Source organism: Salvelinus sp. IW2-2015, linkage group LG19 (assembly GCF_002910315.2).
Source record: "Salvelinus sp. IW2-2015 linkage group LG19, ASM291031v2, whole genome shotgun sequence".
Lineage (NCBI taxonomy): Eukaryota > Metazoa > Chordata > Actinopteri > Salmoniformes > Salmonidae > Salvelinus > Salvelinus sp. IW2-2015.
The window spans coordinates 36219476-36238468 of NC_036859.1; the positions used below are offsets into that span (position 1 = coordinate 36219476).

General features: G+C 42.6%; 1 pseudogene; it reads left to right on the forward strand.

Moving 5' to 3' along the window:
* The window catches only part of LOC111979380 (abl interactor 1-like), a 50334-nt pseudogene that overhangs the window by 8042 nt on the left and 23299 nt on the right, over positions 1–18993 (forward strand).

Consider the following 18993-nt stretch of genomic DNA (forward strand, 5'->3'; position numbering starts at 1 on the left):
AGGAAAATAACCTCTCGCTCAACGTCAACAAAACAAGGGAGCTGATCGTGGACTTCAGGAAACAGCAGAAGGAGCACGCCCCCATCCACATCGACGGGACTGCAGTGGAGAAGATGGAAAGCTTCAAGTTACTTGGCGTACACATCACTGACATTTTCTATTGTGTTAATGACTGTACGTTTGTTTATCCCGTGTGTAACTGTGTTGATGTTTTTGTCGTACTGCTTTGCTTTATCTTGGCCAGGTCGCAGTTGTAAATGAGAACTTGTTCTCAACTGGCCTATCTGGTTAAATAAAGGTGAAATAAATTAAAAATTAAAAACTGACGATCTGAAATTGTCCACACAGACAGTGTGGTAAAGAAGGCGCAACAGCACCTCTTTAATCTCAGGAGGCTGAAGAAATTTGGCTTGGCCCCTAAAACCCTCACAAACTTTTACAGATGTACAATTAAGAGCATCCTGTTGGGCTGTATCACCGCCTGGTACAGCAACTGCACCACCCTCAACCGCAGGGCTCTACAGAGGGTGGTGCAGTCTGCCAAATGCATCACCGGGGTCAAACTACCTGCCCTCCAGGACACCTACAGCACCCAATGTCACAGGAAGGCCAAAAAGATCATCAAGGACATCAACCACCTGAGCCACGGCCTGTTTTTATTTGTATTTATTTCACCTTTATTTAACCAGGTAGGCAAGTTGAGAACAAGTTCTCATTTACAATTGTTCACCACGCTATCATCCAGAATGCTAGGTCAATACAGGTGCATCAAAGCTGAGACTGAAAAACAGCCATCAGACTGTTAAATAGCCATCACTAGCTGCTGCCCTGTATACATAGACTTGGAATCACTGGCCACTTTAATAATGGAACACTAGTCACTTGAATAATGTTTCAATACTGCTTTACTCATCTCATGTGCATATACTGTATTCTATTCTACTGTATTTTAGTCAAYGCTACTCTTAATTCCATTCTTTTACTTTTAGATTTGTGTGAATTGTTGTGAATTGGTTTTAGATACTACTGCACTGTCGGAGCTACGAACACAAGCATTTCGCTACACCTGCAATAACATGCTAAATATGTGTATGTGACCATTTGATTTGTAAAGCCCCTCCGGCCAAASCCTCCCCTATTCCGGACAACGCTCAGCCAATTGTGCGCCGCCCTATGGGACTCCCGGTCAGAGCCGGTTGCGACACAGCCTGGGATCGAACCCGGGTCTTTAGTGACGCCTCGATGCAGTGSCTTAGACCGCTGCACCACTCGGGAGCCATGGCAAAACACTTTTTGGAGTGTGTGGCTCTTGGTTCAGTGTCTAAAATGAGAACGTTCTGGCCTTATAGACTGGCCGCCCCTCAGCCTGGTTCCTCTCTAGGTTTCATCCTAGGTTCCTGCCTTTCTAGGGAGTTTTTCCTAGTCACTGTGCTTCTATATCTGCATTGCTTGCTCTTTGGGGTTTTAGGCTGGGTTTCTGTATAAGCACTTTGTGACAACTGCTGATGTAAAAAGGGCTTTATAAAATAAATTTGATTGAAATTTGATTGATGATCAATAGCCTAATCCTTCTCTGTCTAACAYTAAGATGTACCGCTTGTCCTCAATGACCCTGAATTGTAGGTGTGCCCCCTTGCTTTATAGTTAAATAAAGCCACCACTGCAGATGAGACAGACATTCTCCCAAATTCATTCACTCAACTCATTCATTGTGTTGACTTAGGTGCTTTCAATGATAAGGCTTTAGCCATGGTTTGATTTCTAACGAATGCTAAATGTACTTATGGGTATTTAAAGTCACTCATTCATACTGTACTATTATTCAGATGAATGAAAGCATGGGGATATACACTGAGTGAACGAAACATTAAGARCACCTTCTCTTTCCACGATATAGACTGACCAGGTGAATATTCAATATTAGGAATTTGTTCTCAATTTGTTCTTAATATTAGGAATTGTTCTTATACTTAGGGCTGTTGCGGTGACCGTATAACTGTCACACTTGCAGTCACGATTCATGAAGGCAGCCAAATTCCACGTGACCGTTTAGTCATGGTAATTAGGCTTCTCCAAGCTCGGAAGCTGATGATGGTCATTCGTAGTATACCAAACTTGCAATCTGCCTGGTACTCAGCACTCTATTGTCCCTCTAATCACTCTTGACATCAATAAAAATGTATTCGAAAATCTAATCAATCACTTCATGAGAGCCCATGAGCTCATGTTGCGCAACATTTCAATAGGCTATGCAATTGTGTGAGAAAATAGAGTGATGGCCTCTACTAAAAAGAGGAGGATCAGCTTTCTATAGGCTAGGCCTACTTTATTTATTTGTCAACTTTCCTAATATTAAACACGTTGCTTATATTTACAACAGGAGTATAGCCTACCTGGCTGGCATGAAAATAAACCACAGGGAAAAGCGTCCTCCGTTCGCTATTTAAGTGCATAGATGACATGTATTTTTTTTCCCGCTGCCGCTCTTTTGATTCAGGTGCATGATAATGGTTCATTCTAAAGGAAAACAAATTTCACACACATATTATTTACTTCAGGTATTCCCAAACTGGTGTACGGGATACGCGCAATGCTGTCAGGGTACGCCAAATAAAAATGTGATTCTTTTTTAWWTTTTTTTATATATATGTGTTTTTTCTTCACATTTTCAAACAGTCCATTTATATTTTCCAACGGGGCTATATATTTGGGCGAGTTTTTTTCTCTTGCCTGAGTAGCCTCGTTTCACTGCCAAAAATAAAATTCAACCATCTAGTGTTCAGCAAAATAACAACACAATGTCAAATACAGGTAGCCTAGTCAAATAATTAACATCCATTCACATTAACCGTTACTCTCTCACGGGAATTCCACTAACGGTCCGTATGTAGCCAAACGTAGCTGCTGCTTGTGTTGGTATCTGTACTGATGCCGCAAAAGCTACGACAGGGAGACATAGTGGAGTGGTAACGCGTGTGCAAGCAGTTGCTCCCGACGCCACTTGGGTACACTGCAGCATCCACCGAGAGGCTCTTGCTGCCAAGGGACTGCCTGACAGCTTGAAAGACGTTTTGGACACAACWGTGAAAATGGTTAACTTTGCTAAAGCAAGGCCCCTGAACTCTCGTGTTGTCACRTCCGTTGTTTAAATAAGCGGACCAAGGCACAGCGTGAGTAGAGTTCCACATATTTATTACAGTGAAACTAAAAACAACAAAGAATCAACGAACGTGCCATACGTAGCGCACATAGGCACTAGACAAAACAATATCCCACAACGCAGGTGGGAAAAGGACCACACTAAGTATGATCCCCAATTAGAGGCAACGATCATCAGCYGCCTCCAATTGGGAACCGTACTCACACCAACATAGAAATTAAAGACTAGAACACCCCCTAGTCACACCCTGACCTAAAACACCATAGAGAACCCCGAGGGCTCTCTATGGTCAAGGCGTGACACGTGTATTTTCTGCACTATGCAATGATATGGGCAGTGACYATGTAACACTTTTTACAACATACAGAAGTGCGCTGGTTATCACGGGGAAAAGTATTGACAMGTTTTTTTTTAAATTGAGAGACGAGCTTAAAGTTCTTTACTGACAAATGTTCACTTGTCTGACCACTTGCATGATGACGAGTTTCTCACACGACTGGCCTATCTGGGTGATGTTTTTTCTCACCTGAATGATCTGAATCTAGGATTACTCCGCAACTATATTCAATGTGCGGGGCAAAATTGAGGCTATGATTAAGAAGTTGGAGCTTTTCTCTGTCTGCATTAACAAGGACAACACACAGGTCTTTCCATCATTGTATGATTTCTTGTGTGCAAATTAACTCAAGCTTACGGACAATGTCAAATGTGATATAGCGACTCACCTGAGTGAGTTGGGTGGGCAATTACGCAGGTACTTTCCCGAAACGGATGACACAAACAACTGGATTTGTTATCCCTTTCATGCCCTGCCTCCAGCCCACTTACCGATATCTGAACAAGAGAGCCTCATCGACATTGCAGCAAGCGGTTCTATGGAAATGTTATTTAATCAAAAGCCACTGCCAGATTCCTGGATTGGGCTGCACTCAGAGTATTCTGCCTTGGCAAATCGCGCTGTTAAGACACTGATGACCTTTGCAACCACGTACCTATGTGAGAGTGGATTCTCGGCCCCCACTAGCATGAAAACTAAATACAGACACAGACTGTCTGTGGAAAATGATTTAAGACAGACTCTCTCCAATACAACCCAACATTGCAGAGTTATGTGCATCCTTTCAAGCACACCCTTCTCATTAACCTGTGAGTTATTCACAATTTTCGATGAACAAATAAGGTTTTATATGTAAGATGGTTTAATAAAGAGCAAAATTATTGATTATTATTATATTATTATTTGTGCCCTGGTCCTATAAGAGCTCTTTGTCACTTCCCACGAGCCAAGTTGTGATAAAAACTCACACTCATTTTTATGTTTAATAAATGTATCGTATAAAAAACAACATTTGAGAGTGTGCTGACCCTGGTGCTAGAAGGGGTACCTTGTTGGAGGTTGAATGTTTGAAGGGGTAGGGGACTATAAAAAGTTTGGGAACCACTGATTTAGTATATGTAAAGGCAAGATTCAATCAAAAATGCCTTTTATTTATGACTTTTTCAAATCATAGTTGCACACCTCATGTAGCCTAGCCCATAGGCCTATATGTTTTAATAAGGTTTGTATCACAACTAAAGTGGACAAATAACTTCTTAAAATGAAGCACATTTACAAGGGGTGTAGAGCTTAACTACATATATAAGCAGCGSGTGAGTTTCAAGTTTGGGGAAGATCCTTTTCACCATAAAAATGTACCTTTATAATAAAAGCATTACATGAATAATCACATTTGCAGTCACTTTTGATAATGGGGCTTTCTGCTAATGGAACATTCACGCTTACAGCCTTCGACCATGTGTGCATTGCTGGGCTTATAAATGTGAAGAAATAGCCTAATAGTTTATCAACATTTTAAGCTAAACGTTCTGATCTGTTGCGTCAGCCACATTGCGTAAAATAGTTTTTTTGATGCTAGTTAATTTGGGATCTATTGTATCACACAACTGTCCCAGACTATGTTTGGAATATTTATTTCTCGCACAGAATAGAATAGGTGAACRTTTGTACTATGGGGGATAGTAGATTGACATATGTTAGTGATTTTGCTGTTGTTAGGCMTACTCATCTTGTTGGCTGATGAAAAGTAAATGTGGACAGTTCTTCCAATATCTTCAATATGCACCTCGGAGTTGGATAAGGACATGCGCCGTTGTGTCGCYGATGTATCTGTCTTCACTTGTAGCCTGTGAGAAAGACCCGATCACGTGATGGAGCACGCAGCACTCGGGGAGAAGGGTACAACAGCCACTGGCCGCAAAAGGCATGGATTTTTTTAGGGTGCATTACGACCACACAAAGGGGATGCCACCGTGAAATTCTAGACATTATCAAGTGCTTGTCAAATTGCGAATTAGTGACTTATTTAGTGTGTACAGCCTGCTCAAAAAACAAAGCAGAGCTCATGCCTTTCAAGCGACTGTTTTCAAATCATCATTAGAGTCGCATCATACAGCCTTACAATGAATTAAAAATCAAAACATATAGCCCAATGTTTGTAGAACAACTAAAGTTACATTCATTACTCTAAATGAAGCATATAGGAGTACCTATTTCTTTGTTAACCGCTCAACACTGAATAGCCACATCGTTTAGAGAAAATATCCTTTCTATTTTATTCAGCTTTGTTCCATTGTATTCTTCATACTATAAAATAAAACCACGGAATTCTAAGCAAATCTTGTCTGCTAAGTGAACTAGTGTAGCCCACAGCCATATGGCATAGCCAGATCAGGACCTAACATAAGGACAACTCAGAGTATGCTATTCTTTTTCTTCTGAAATAGACTACATTTTCTTAAAATCATGCTTCTTTAGACCTGTCTAAAATAAATAATGGATTTATTGTGAAGGTGTAGGCTATATGAATGTACAGTTCCAAAGGTCTGCATCAGTGGCTTGTATGTGTGGAAGCCAGGAGATGCTAAATGTGTTTATGTTAATTAACCTCTCTGGTACAAGTGGGATTCTAGCGTCCCACCTCRCCAACAGCCAGTGAAATTGCAGGGCGCTAAATTCAAAACAACAGAAATCTCATATCTAAAATTCCTCAAACATACAAGAATTATACACCATTTTAAAGATAAACGTCTTGTTAATCCAGCCACAGTGTCTGATTTCAAAAAGGCTTTACGGCGAAAGCACACCTTGCGATTATGTTAGGTCAGCGCCTAGCCACAGAAAACCATACAGCCCTTTTCCAAAGAAGGAGWGGTGTCACAAAAGACAGAAATAGCGTTAAAATGAATCACTTACCTTTGATGATATTCATCTGATGGCACTCCAAGGTCTCCATGTTAGACAATAAATGTTTGTTTTGTTCGATAAAGTTCATATTTATGTCCAAATAGCTCCTTTTTGTTTGCGCGTTTAGTCCAGTAATCCAACTGCACAAGGCGCGGCCACTAAGTCCAGACTGAAAAGTAAAAAACTTTCCATTACAGTTCGTAGAAACATTTGTCAAACGGTGTATATAATCACATCTTTAGGATGTTTTTTATCATAAATCTTCAATAATATTCCAACCGAAACAATTTTTTTGTCTTTAGAATGAAAAAGAACGGAGCTCGTGCTCACGGTGCTCGCGTGACTAACTCAAGGCATTCTGCCAGACCCCTGATTTCAACAGCTCTTATTCGCTCCCCCTTCAGTAGAAGCCTGAAACACAATTCTAAAGGACTGTTGATATCTAGTGGAAGCCTTAGAAGTGCAATCTGACCCTATAGACACAGTATATTGGTAGGCAATCACTTGAAAAACGAAAAACCTCAGATTTTCCCACTTCCTGGTTGGATTTTTCTAGGTTTTCGCCTGCCTATGAGTTCTGTTATATAACTCAGACATCCTTCAAACAGTTTTAGAAACTTCAGAGTGTTTTCGTATCCATAAATCTACTAATAATATGCATATCCTAAGCCTCTGGCCTGAGTAGGCAGGCAGTTTACTCTGGGCACGCTTTTTCATCCGGACGTGAAAATACTGCCCCCTACACCAGTGAGGTTAACAGTCAATTACAGTGAGGCCGACAGTTATTTGCTTGACAATCACGGCTGACGGAATTTCGTGACCGCCACAGCCAAAAGTATACTCAATGTATATGGAGATGTAAATCACTGATACCAGGTCCTGTCTAGAAGAAGTGAATCACTGATACCAGGTCCTGTCTAGACGGAGTGAATCGCTGATACCAGGTCCTGTCTGAAGGAGTGAATCACTGAATCCAGGTCTGTCTAAAAAGGAGTGAATCACTGATACCAGTCCTGTCTAGAAGGAGTGAATCACTGATACCAGGTCCTGTCTAGAAGGAGTGAATCGCTGATGACCAGGTCCTGTTCTAGAAGGAGTGAATCGGCTGATACCAGGTCCTGTCTAGCAGGGAGTGAATCACTGATAGCACGGTCCTGTCTAGACGGAGTGAAATCACTGATACAAGGTCCACTGTCTAGACGGAGTGAGATTTGCTGATACAGGTCCTGTCTAGAAGGAGTGAAATCACTGGATACCAGTTCCTTCTTAGAAGGAGTGAATCACTGATACCTGTCCTGTCTAGAACGAGCTGAAATCACTGATACCAGTCCTGTCTAGAAGGAGTGAATCACTGATCCAGGTCCTGTCCTAGAAGGAGTGAATCACTGATACCAGGTCCTGTCTAGAAGGAGTGAATCACTGATACCAGGTCCTGTCTAGAAGGAGTGAATCACTGATACCAGGTCAACAGAGGAGGGTGTGGAGAGCTCCCTTCCTCTGGAAAAGTGTCAGGGAAGGCTAGAGTGTGTGTGTGTGTGTGTGTGTGTGTGTGTGTGTGTGTGTGTTTCCATTGTTTATGTACAATTCTTTGCCAGGTTTGTGATGTCATCCCATCATAAGAACGAGGCTTTTGAAACATCTGTGTTTGTGCGGGGTATGTGTTGTTGGGAGAATCTATTTGTCTGCACAATGTGCTTTTCTGTATGGACTTGCTTTGATACGTTGTGCACATACAGGACATGTTCTATTGACACAGCATCACAGTAACCAGTAGCACGGTTTGTTGTATCGACCCCAATCCTTCAGATACCTTTTCGTGTTTGCTCTAGTCTGCCCTGGAGTGCCAGATGAGGTGGGGCACACAGTTTAGGGGCTATTCTATTGGTACATTAAGACAGGAAAGCTTAATCAAGTACAGATAAAGTATTTGAAATAATTTAAAATAGTATTTGAACCCAGGTCTGCTGTGCGTGTGGTGTGTAGTCTTCTTGCATGCAGGCCTGTACTGCATACGGAACTGTGTGTATGAGCAATGACTGTAGCCTCAGACAGTTGCAGCAGGGAGAGACCCGCTTCCTAACCAATGTCCCAGCATTCCCGGAGGCAAACATCCCAATGTGCACCTGTCTGTTCGGAAGTGGCTGTGAATTCCACTCTCATACCCAGCCTGCATTGCTCTGCACATGGGGGGTGCAACTCAATATTAGGAAGGTGTTCCTAGTGTATGGTATAGTCAGTGTATATACAGTGTTGCCTGTCGATAAAGCTTTATTGAATTGAATGTACAGACTGTGAAATGTACACGGTGGTCTTTCTCCTTGCTCTAACCACTGTGTCTTTCAGAGGGGAAGTAACATATCCATTACATCTTGTGTACAATTGGACAACAAAGTAATCTTCATCTTCTTTTTCGTCATCTTCATCTTCCTCATCTTCTAGGCCCAGGACAAGAGGAAGGCTCTGGAGGAGACTAAAGCCTACACCACCCAGTCCCTGGCCAGCGTTGCCTACCAGATCAATGCCTTAGCCAACAACGTGCTGCAGCTGCTGGACATCCAGGCCTCGCAGCTGAGCCGAATGGAGTCCTCCATCAACCACATYTCTCAGGTCAGGAGAGACAAACATACACAGGCTTAGACACACACACACATATATACACACACACACACACATACAGTACCAGTCAAAAAGTTTGGACACACCTATTCATTCCAGGGTTTTTCTTAATTTTTTTACTATTTTCTACATTGTAGAATAATAATGAAGACATCATACTATGAAATAACACATATGGAATCATGTAGTAATCCTAAAAGTGTTAAACAAATCTAAATATTTGCCTTGATGACAGCTTTGCACACTCTTGGCATTCTCTCAACCAGCTTAACCTGGAATGCTTTTCCAACAGTCTTGAAGGAGTTCCCACATATGCTGAGCACTTGTTGGCTGATTTTCCTTCACTCTGCGGTCAAAGTCATCCCAAACCATCTCAATTGGGTTGAGGTCGGGTGATTGTGAAGGCCAGGTCATCTGATGCAGCACTCCATCACTCTCCTTATTGGTCAAATAGACCTGGAGGTGTGTTAGGTCATTGTCCTGTTGATGGTCTGTTGATGTTGATGGTCTACCACAGAATGCTGTGGTAGACATGCTGGTTAAGTGTGTCTTGAATTCTAAATAAATCACAGACAGTGTCACCAGCAAAGCACCCCCGCACCATCACACCTCCTCCATGCTTCACCGTGGGAACGACACATGCGGAGATCATCATTCACCTACTCTGCGTCACACAAAGACACGGCGGTTGGAACCAAAAATCTCAAGTTTGGAGTCATCAGACCAAAGGACAGATTTCGACTGTCTAATGTCCATTGTCTGCGTTTCTTGGCCCAAGCAAGTATCTTCATCTTATTGGTGTCCTTTAGTAGTGGTTTCTTTGCAGCAATTCGACCATGAAGGCCTGATTCACACAGTCTCCTCTGAACAGGGAGGGAGGGAGACTCTGGCAGCTCCGGACAGGAGGGAGACTCTGGCAGCTCCGGACAGGAGGGAGACTCTGGCAGCCCCGGACAGGAGGGAGACTCTGGCATCTCCGGAAGGAGGAAGAACTCTGGCAGCTCCGGACAGGAGGGAGACTCTGGCAGCTCCGGACAGGAGGGAGACTCTGGCAGCTCCGGACAGAGAGGGAGACCTCGCTGGAGGCCCGGACTGGGGATCGTCGCTGGAGGCTCCGAACTGGCGGATAGTCGCTGGAGTGGAGAGACACACAGGAGGCTTCGTGGCCATGGATCATCACTGGAGGCTTCGTGCCATGGATCATCACTGGAGCTTCGTACCATGATCATCACTGGATGCTTCTTGCCATGGATCACCACTGGGCTCTTTAAACCTGGGAAAAAAAAAATTCCCAAAAAAACACTTGAGTGGAGAGCCATTCCAGGAGGCCCTGGCTCTGGGATAAGGCACAGGACTCACCAGGCTGGGGAGACATGCAGGAGGCCTCTTCCTTGGCCGAGGCACCGGATACACTGGGCCGTGGAGGCGCACTGGCGGTCTCGAGCTAAGAGCCTGCACAACCCGTCCTGGCTGGATGGTGACTTTGGCCCGGCACGTGCGGGGCGCAGGCACAGGACGCACTGGGCTGTGCAGACGCACTGGAGACACAGTGCGCAGAGCCGGCGCAGTAGAGACGTCCTGGAGGTCTGGAGAGCAGGGCTGGCACACTTCATCCTGGCTCGATGCCCACTCTAGCCCGGCCGATGCGAGGAGCTGGGATATAGCGCACCGGGCTAAGAACGCGTACTGGAGACACCGTGCGCTCCACCGCATAACACAGTGCCTGACCAGTACGACGCCCGCCACGGTAAGCACGGGGAGTTGGCTCAGGTCTCCAACCTGGCTCAGCCAATCTCCCCGTGTGCCCCCCCCCAAAAAAAAAATCTGGGTCTGCCTCTCGTGCACGCCTCCTCGAGCCAACTCCTCGTAGCGTCGCCGCTCCGCTCTAGCTGCCTCCAGCTCCTCTTTTGGACGGCGATACTCTCCCGTCTGTGCCCAGGGTCCCTTGCCGTCCAGGATTTCCTCCCATGTCCAGGAGTCCATTACACCACGCTGCTTGGTCCTTTGGTGGTGGGTAGTTCTGTAACGTCGTTTGTCTGAGGAAGAAGGAGTAGACCAAAGCGCAGCGTGGTACGTGCTCATGATGTTTTAATATAGCCTGAACACTGAAACAAAAAACAAAGTGGAACAAAACGCAACAGTTCTGTCAMGCACTCACACAAAACAGAAAACAACTACCCACAAAACACAGGTGGGAAAAGGCTACCTAAGTATGGTTCTCAATCAGGGACAACGATAGACAGCTGCCTCTGATTGAGAACCACACCCGGCCAAACACATAGAAATAGACAACATAGAACAAAAACATAGAATGCCCATCCCAACTCACGCCCTGACCAACCAAAATAGAGACATAAAAAGGATCTCTAAGGTCAGGGCGTGACAGTTATTACATAGTTTTGATGTCTTCACTATTATTCTACAATGTAGAAAATAGTAAAAATAACGGAAAACCCTTGAATGAGTAGGCGTGTYCAAACTTTTGACTGGTACTATAAAAACCTTTGGGGTCACTTAGAAATGTCCTTGTTTTTGAAAGAAAAGCTTAATTTTTGGTCCATTAGTATAACATCAAATTGATCAGAAATACAGTGTAGACATTGTTAATGTTGTAAGTGACTATTGTAGCTGGAAATGGCAGATTTGTAATGGAATATCTATATAGGCGTACAGCTGTCTCTTATACACATCTAGATGTGTATAAGAGACAGATCTCGTACAACGCTGTGTACTACTCCCTTCACAGAACAGAGAAAACTGTCTGCAACCAGAATAGAAAGAGGAATGGAAAGCCCCGGTCTTATACCTGTCTCTTATACACATCTAGATGTGTATAAGAGCATTAGATAACCCTTTTGCAATGATGTTAGCACAGCGGAAAACTGTTGTTCTGATTTAAAGAAGCAATAAAACTGGCCTTCTTTGGACTTGTTGAGTATCTGGAGGATCAGCATTTGTGGGTTCGATTACAGGCTCAAAATGGCCAGAAACAAAGTACTTTCTTCTGAAACTCGTCAGTCTATTCATGTTCTGAGAAATGAAGGCTATTCCATGCGAGAAATTGCCAAGAAACTGAAGATCTCGTACAACGCTGTGTACTACTCCCTTCACAGAACAGAGAAAACTGTCTGCAACCAGAATAGAAAGAGGAATGGAAAGCCCCGGTGCACAACTGAGCAAGATGCCAAGTACATTAGGGTCTAGTTTGAGAAACAGATGCCTCACAAGTCCTCAACTGGCAGCTTCATTAAATAGTACCCGCAAAACACCAGTCTCAACGTCAACAGTGAAGAGGCGACTCAGATTGGTATCTCAGATTGGCCAATAAAAAGAAAATATTAAGATGTGCAAAAGAACACAGACACTGAACAGAGGAAGATTGGAAAAAAGTGTTATGGACAGACAAATCTAAATTTGAGGTGTTCGGATCACAAAGAAGAACATTTGTGAGGCACAGAAAAAATTAAAAGATGCTGGAGGAGTGTCAAGCATGGTGGAGGCAACGTGATGGTCTAGGGGTGCTTTGGTGGTGGTAAAGTGGGAGATTTGTACAAGGTAAAAGGGGCCTTGAAGAAGGAAGTCTGTCACTCCATTTTACAACGCCATGCCATACCCTGTGGACGGCGCTTAATTGAAGCCAATTTCCTCCTACAACAGGACAATGACCCAAAGCACAGCTCTTAACTATTTAGGGAAGAAGCAGTCAGCTGGTGTTCTGTCTTAATGGAGTGACCAGCACAGTCACCGGATCTCAACCCTATTGAGCTGTTGTGRGAGCAGCTTGACCGTATGTTACGTAAGAAGTGCCCATCAAGCCAATCCAATCTGTGGGAGGTGCTTCAGGAAGCRTGGGGTGAAATCTCTTCAGATTACCTTAACAAATTGACAACTAGAATGCCAAATGTCTGAAAGGCTCTAATTGCTGCAAATGGAGGATTCTATTACAAAAGCAATGTTTTAAGGACACAATTATTATTTCAATTAAAAATCATTATTTATAACCTTGTCAACGTCTTGACTATATTTCCTATTCATTTTGCAACTCATTTCATGTATGTTGTCATGGAAACAAGGACATTTCTAAGTGACCCCAAACTTTTGAACGGTAGTATATGTATATATATATATATATATATATGTGTGTGTATATATACATACATACATACATACATACATACATACATACATACATACAGTGCATTCGGAATGTATTCAGGCCCCTTAACTTTTTCCCCATTTTGTTACGTTACAGACTTATTCTAAAATTGATTAAATCATTTCCCCCCCACTTATCAATCTACACACAATACCCCATAATGACAAAGCAAAAATAGGTTTTTAGAAATTGTTGCAAATTTATATATAAAAAAACAGAAATATCACTGTCACGATCGTCGTAGTGAGGAGACCAAGGCGCAGCGTGAAGTGAATGCATTCTTCTCTATTTATTATAACGAAAACGAAGAACACTTTACAAACTATACAAAACAATAAACGACGAACGTGAAGCTATAAAATGACAAGTGCAGACACAGGCAACTTACATATAGACATAGACAATAACTCACAACCCACAATACAAAACAGGCTACCTAAATATGGTTCCCAATCAGAGACAACGCAAAACACCTGTCTCTGATTGAGAACCATATCAGGCCAAACACAGAAATAGACAAACCAGACAAACAACATAGAATGCCCACACAGATCACACCCTGATCAACCAAAACATAAAACATACAAAGCAAACTCTGGTCAGGGCGTGACAATCACATTTACATAAGTATTCAGACCAAGTGTTAACTCTGGGGTGTGAAGACATACGCAATCAAGACGTCTTCGGTTGATWWAAAAAAAAAAAAWCATTTTGAAAATGTGGAGTAGGTTTTGTAAAATATAGAATAATCCCTTTTTAGATTTAATTTTAAGATAGCAAAATGTGAACTGTGTAAGGGGTGTGTAGACTTTCACTAGACACTGTATCTACATGTATTTGAAATACATTTTACATGACGTTAAATACATTGAAATGTCATTTCCTCCCCCTTGTGGGTTGGGGAGGTTCTGTGTTTCATCCACCTTAGTAATGGAACTGCATGTATAAGCACTGAGACGAGTCCTCTTTGTAGAGAAATGATAAATAGACCAATAAGCTAGCTTCTGTAGCTCTCTGGTCCTTGGGAGCTATTGCTTTTGTTTCCTATTGAAGATATTCTGTATCACGGCTATATCGGATCACGGTTGAAGCGATGTAGCATCCTCCTTTTCGGGCAGAAGGTGAGATGAGTTGTCGATTCAGGTGTTTTTACGGTCTAGTTCGCACTAGAGCTGATCAATGAGGCTTTCCAGGGATTGGGATTTCCAACCTTAGCTTTGGGGGGGGTTGGGTGGGAAACGCCATTGGCACACTTGGCGAGAGATGAATTCCTATGAACAGCTTGTAGCAAAATCCCCCCCAGAGTCTTGACCAAGCGGACCAGTCTTGACCAAGTAAAGGGGCTTAGGGCAGCGTTTCCCKTCTCTCAAATGTTGCTCCAGGGATCCCTCCATAAACTCAGCAGGGTTTCTCTTAGGAAATGTCATTTCTGGGGTCTGTCCCCTCCTGTTGAACATGAGATGACTTGACACTCAGCAAAGCACATCTTCCTCATTATTGAAGTTGGTTTTACTCATTAAGTTAATATCTAACTATTGGTAACTGAATTATCTCATGTACAATGACAATTTAGTATTAGTTAGATACCGTAGTCTATGCTATCTAACTAATACTGAATTGTCATTGTACATTTATTTCAACAGTAACCATTTGACAAGTGTCACGCCCTGACCGTAGAGAGCTTTTTATGTCTCTATTTTGGTTTGGTCAGGGTGTGATTTGGGTGGGCATTCTATGTTCATTTTCGATGTATTTTTTTGTATTTCTTTGTGTTTGGCCGGGTGTGGTTCTCAATCAGAGGCAGCTGTCTATCGTTGTCTCTGATTGAGAACCATACTTAGGTAGCTTTTTCCCACATGGTTTTTGTGGGTAGTTGTTTTGTGTTTCTGCACCTGACAGGACTGTTTCGGTTTCGTTCATTCTCTTTGTTATTTTGTTATTTTAGTGTTCAGTTGTAATAAAAAGCATRAACACTTACCACGCTGCGCTTTGGTCCGATTCCTGTTCTTCAGACGACGAAAACCGGTACAACAAGGCTTTTAGTTAGGCCGCCTGCTGGAACAACAATGCATAATCATGAATGAGAATGTTTAAATCAAAATTATCAATTATTATTATCTCTTAAAAATAAACCTTTTATACTGCGGTTATACTGCACAATACTGCAGTTATACTGCACAATACGCCAGTTATACTGCAGGTATACTGTACTATACTGTGGTTATACTGCACTATACTGCGGTTATACTGCACAATACGCCAGTTATACTGCAGTTATACTGTACTGTACTGTGGTTATACTGCACTATACTGCGGTTATAGTGCACTATATTGCAGTTATACTGCGGTTATACTGCACAATATGCCAGTTATACTGCGGTTACACTGCAGTTATACTGTACTATACTGCGGTTATACTGTACTATACTGCAGTTACACTGTACTATACTACACTATACTGTACTATACTGCACTATATTGCCATTGTACTGCGCTATACTGTACTATACTGCACTATACTGCATTTATACTGTGCTATACCGCTGTTAAACTGCAGTATACTGTGCTATACTGCAGTTATACTGCGATCTAACAGCAATCTATTTTCATAAGCTAGACCAAGGTTTCTGTTCACACATCTCTCCTTGATTCACCCCCCTCCTTTTACTTTGACTCATAGATTGTCAACAGTCCCCTGATGAACTCATTCATTTTTTCCATGACTGACTGATTCCTCCATCTCTATGACGACCCACTAGCCTTGTCATCGCCTTTTCTGTGTAGAAGGATTAGGCTGCGTTCGCAATTGGAACAGTCATTGGAAGTGATTTGGCCAAATCCTCTCCAGGGCTCCAGYCTAAGTGTTTCCCCTGGTGTCACTGGTGCCACTACATTGTTCAGTTCCTGGCACCAGCCCATGATTGGGTCGAAATCCAATAACCAAATAGAAACGTGTGTAATCATCTCATAAATGAATTCACAGTACTTATTAAGAAGTGTAATAGAGTACTGACATGGTACTCATTAAATGCATTGTTACTTCTAACATGTCCAAGCAGGAGTGATTCAAGTTATTTTGATATGCAACCGAATCCAGTGGTTGTCATGAATTTTGGGTTGACAATTAGGCTATTATTGTTTTGTATTTGACCAACCAGAATAGGGCTCCAGAATTGTTACATTTTGTTTGTTTGTTGGTACAATCGAGATGAATTTGCCTTCATCCTCAACATTTCCCATCCAAAGACATGCCCAGAATTTTGAGAGAGAGAGAGAGAGCTGCACTTCCTAACCTCCTGCCAAATGTATGACCATATTAGAGACACATATTTCCCTCAGATTACTCAGATCCACAAATAATTTGAAAACAAACCCAAATTTTGATCAACTCTCAATATCCACTGGGTGAAATACCACAGTGTGCCATCACAGCWGCAAGATTTGTGACCCGTTGCCACAAGAAAAGGGTGATCAGTGAAGAACAAACACCCATATTTATGTTTATTTATTTTCCCTTTTGTACTTGAACTATTTGTACATTTGAAATGTCTTTATTCTTTTGGAGTGTAATGTTTACTGTTAATTTTAATAGTTTATTTCACTTTTCTTTACTATCTCTTTCACTTGCTTTGGCAATGTAACATATGTTCTGTGATGTGCTGGCTGGTAGTTAAGGAGTTGTACTTAGAGCGGAGCGGCCGTCTGTTCCTGGGAGATAACGGCCTTTTAAATACCAGCCAGATGTTTATCACAGTAAAGAGATTACACCAGAACTGTTGCTAGAGAGAGAGAGAGTTGTACCCTCAAAAGTTAGATTGCATTAGCTGTGTCTAGACACTCTCAAAGCCGTCTGTACACAACCTTCTGGTTGAATGTGTTTTCAACAGACACGCGTGACTGACCTGATATTAAACCCAGATCACCTGATATCGAACCAAGATCGCCGTGTGTTAACCCTCTGAGCTAAAGCCCAATTAGCCCCGGGAGCGAACGTCAATGTTAAGGTGACTCATCACACGAGCTCACAGAACCACCTCTGTTACACGAGCTCACAGAACCACCTCTGTTACACGAGCTCACAGAACCACTCTGTCACACGAGCTCACAGAACCACCTCTGTCACACGAGCTCACAGAACCACCTCTGTTACACGAGCTCACAGAACCACCTCTGTTACACAAGCTTTTCATCAGTGGTCTAAATGATTTAGCAGCTCTTCTCTTAATGGCGGTGTTGTTTGTGGTGCACAACCAAATGAAGATCCAATCTACAGAGAATATAGAACACCCCTTTAACGACCAACTGGACAATAACAGTAGAACTAGCACACTTCTAAACACAAAGCTAAACCTTTCAGTGTCTCTTTCTTCCTCTCTTTCTTCCTCTCTTTCCTGTCCTCTCTTTCCTGTCCTCTCATTCTCATCTTCTGTCAACATTTTTTGTCCGTTGGTCTCTCGCCCCCCTCTTCTGCCAACCTCTTTCTGTAGGAACTTTTAGTTTGTGAGCCCACGCTCTGATTCCGACAGGAAATGGGCAGGGTGTTGTGCTGGTTTCCAGCTATATAGGGGCGTGACCATTTGGTTTCCTCCGGAAAGAAGTTACGACCATGTTTGCTATTTTTATCACACAGCACAAATGTGTAGTATCGAACACAGAGACGTTTGTGTGGCAGCACCTCAGGGACTTCTTTATAAGGTCATCCAAAGAGTCAAATGAACTCTCTGTCTATTAAAGATCTCTTTATCTCGCACTTGTTCTCCATCTCTAGCCCCTACAGCAATGGAATCACTAAAGAGTACTTAACCCAGTTGGATGAATAGTGAATGAAGTGTGACCTCATTGCCCAGGGTCACACACACACACACACACACACACACACACACACACACACGTTTGCCTGTCAACAGTACTTAGCACCTCTGAACAGAGTGTCGGCAGTCAATCTGTTTTGTATTCACACAGCAAAGAACTTGAAAGTGCTCAGCCACTCAGTCTTGTTAAAATACTCCAAACCAGAAGGTGGCAGTAGCGTTGTTTGGCAATGCATATCCGTGAGTATTGCTTATGGTCTAGATTCCAAGCTACCTGACTTGCCTAGTTAAATAAAGGTTAAATTATTATTATTTTTTAATTAAATCTGTGCTTATGTTGTGATTTTGTAGAAAGGCCTTGTTGATACTAGCCAGATGGCCACAGCTAGATAACTGCCTAGCAAGATGACAAAGAAACAGTTTAAATCACTCTCCACAATCCCATACTGCCAGTGCCAGCCCATACCCAAATGTTTAGCTAGCTAGCTAACATCAACATAGTGCAGTGTCCTCAGCTTGCTAGCTAACTGGGCAGTTAACACAGGCAGCTGTTTCATGAAAACTAGCTAATCCATTGTGATTTAATTATAATACAGTGGTCAGCTAGCTTGGAGGAAGTATTTAGTGTTGTGTGCATTGCGTCTGTGAACTTTGCTAGCTACCATCCCATAGCCTACATTGCATATGAAGTGTGACTGGCTCATCCGTGGATGTACAGACAAAATGCCCAATTTTAAATTTTTTGTTGTTGTTGTTGGCTCCCCCACGTAAGGGTTTGCATGCAGTATGAAACAAGTTAAAGGTAGTTTCACTAGCCAATGCTAACAAGCATTAACGCAATGACTGGAAGTCTGCAGGTACTGTAGCAATGCTAGTTAGCATTGGCTCGTGAAACTACCGCTAACTTCCTTCATACTGCACGCAGATAAATTTCAGAATCTCACAGTATCCCTTTAATACTGGGCTGGAACAGAAATCTGCTCACTGTCGGTCCCCAGATCCAGGA